Raw genomic sequence first — 2500 nt, forward strand, 5'->3', positions numbered from 1 at the left:
TTATTAGCTGTAATTGGGTCCCTCATATTACAGCAGTAAGTGATTTCAGGTGAGGTGAATATTAGAGAGGTATCACACAAAATGCCAGGTAAAATGCTATAGCTGCAGCTGTAGATAGATCATTACAGATAAGCCAGGCAAATCAATCATGCCCGCAACTGTATCAATACTCTGCATTTTACAAACTCATTTTAGTTTTAGCAAGACAATCTAAACATTAATATAACTGTTTCATACATCCCACTACTCTGCCTCGTCCTTATGTATTTCCATATATATCTCATATTGTACACAGGTTAAAAATGGTGATTACTTCTCCTGGTAGAGGCATGTCATTGCCTTTCCTGAAATAACAGATGAAAGATTTTGCTCAGATGTTGCTTTATCATGGAGAGAAAGAGCAAGGGAATGTACCCTAGGCATGCATTGAAAGCTTCTAACTCCCAGAGTTTAGAAGTACCCTTACAAGTGTGACATTTTCAAAAGGATTTAAAACCAGCTTTTCCAAGGTGCCTAAAAATTGCATTAAGTGCAAGATGTGATTTTCAAAAGGGCAGAAACAGATGACATGTAACTTCCAAGTTGCTTTCAATGTAGGGCTGGGTTATTAAATGTTAAAGTCACCTCTAAAATGTGATTTTGGCTGTTAAATCAGGTAATGGCTTTTGAAAAATTTACCTGCCATTAATGGAAGGATAGAGTTCTATGTGAAAGAGAAGATTTTTGACAGCATTTCATGAGTTCCATCACTTTTTGACATAAGACTTGGTCAGGCAGCTATAATTTTCAGGGAATTAATAATAATTTTTGAATCCTCTTCTTGCAAAATTCAGCCTTAGGACCTTCTTCTTCCACCAAAGAATGAGTAAAATCCTCTAGAGTTTAGGAACTCTCCTAGTTAGTGAGTGCAAATCCTATCCTGTAAAACATATGGTTAGAAATTTTTGATCTGCATTATAGTTTTTAACTGTAAAGGATTTTAAGATGTCTTCATTTTGATGCAGAGGGAAGTTTGACAATAAGTGGGGCATGCATTCCATAAAAACTAAATTCCTCCTGCAGCTGACCTCCAAATCTGCTTTACTATTTCTTTTTTAAAACTGAGGTACTGGTTTGGGTAGAAAACAATTACTTCAGTAACAGATATAAAATCTTTATGTTTCAAGAAGCACAAATGCATTGTCAAAATCCCCTCCTCTTGTGATAACACTGCTAAAAAGAACCACATTCCTATTGTAAAAAAACCATTATGGGCAGTCACAGAAAACTATATCTGTTCCAATGGCATTAAGAATTTTTCATTAAGCCGAGTTAAAACTCCTTCTTTGACCTATCACCTTTGACCTGTGATGGTAATACTTCATAGTAAAAATACTTAGAATCCATAATAGGTGGGCTTTTCTTCAGTATGTACAAACCAGTAAAAGTTTTTCATGGATGATGATATTTCTGAAACTAGATGGTTGAGGTGAAAAATATTTATTTTATTGTCATAGACAGAGCTTGGATCTGCCCTGGTTTCCCTGGATGTAAAATAAATGTTTTTACAAAGTACCACAAGTGTTGCTATCTTTAATGTGACATAAATTGAGGCATATACATAGGAATAGTTGGGAAATTAATCCAGTCTCTGCTGTATATTTTGGATGTTCCATTTATAACCCTGAAAATGACAAACATACCACCAGAAGGTTATAAATAACATCATAGTAGAGGCTTGTGGAAGACATTATGCCATCCAGCTTTCTGTACAACACTGTATCAGCTTTACTTTCTACTTGGTAGCAGAACTCTGGTTTGTAAAATATAAGAGAGATTATATCTTCTCTATTGCCTGTGACACTACTAAATACTTCCATCAGTTACTATTAATGCATTGAAAGTTACTTAAATTACATATCAAGGTCAGAGCTCCATGGTACCACCTAGTACAAAATGCAATTGCATAGTTTGGTTTTCTAAAGCTGCAAATTTGGCGGGACCCAGACACCCGTAATTTACTGTGACATGGAATTAGATGAGGTGCAATCTGCCACCATGTAAATACCAACTTGTGATACAGCACTCTAGCTTCTGAGGCCACACGAATAAGCAACAAGGGAACTGCCTGCAGAATTAAGCCTAAAGCAGATCATTTGCATAGCAAAGGCACTTCAAAGGAAGGCCAAAACATTCTTTCATCATATTGTTATTTGTGATATTGAACATCATCCATCTATTTGTAAATGCATTCATCTATGGTGTTGTCACTAAAAGTGTGTGATCTCAGCTGAATTTTCTGTTTTGACCATAATTCCATATTAAAATTTTCTTTTATTCCCCTGTCAGCAAAACCGATGTACAGTGGCAGCTACTGTCAAAAGTTTGTTAGTATAAATATAAAAATGCCAAGAGGAAAGGAAACCATCGGGAATTTCTTTTACACTTTTAAAGGCAGTTACTACAGAAGAGACAGACATCTGGAGCATCATTAGTAACAAACAGTGCAAAGGTGGCTGAA

This window comes from Eurypyga helias, unplaced genomic scaffold (genome assembly GCF_000690775.1).
Source record: "Eurypyga helias isolate BGI_N326 unplaced genomic scaffold, ASM69077v1 scaffold28833, whole genome shotgun sequence".
Classification (NCBI taxonomy): Eukaryota; Metazoa; Chordata; class Aves; order Eurypygiformes; family Eurypygidae; genus Eurypyga; species Eurypyga helias.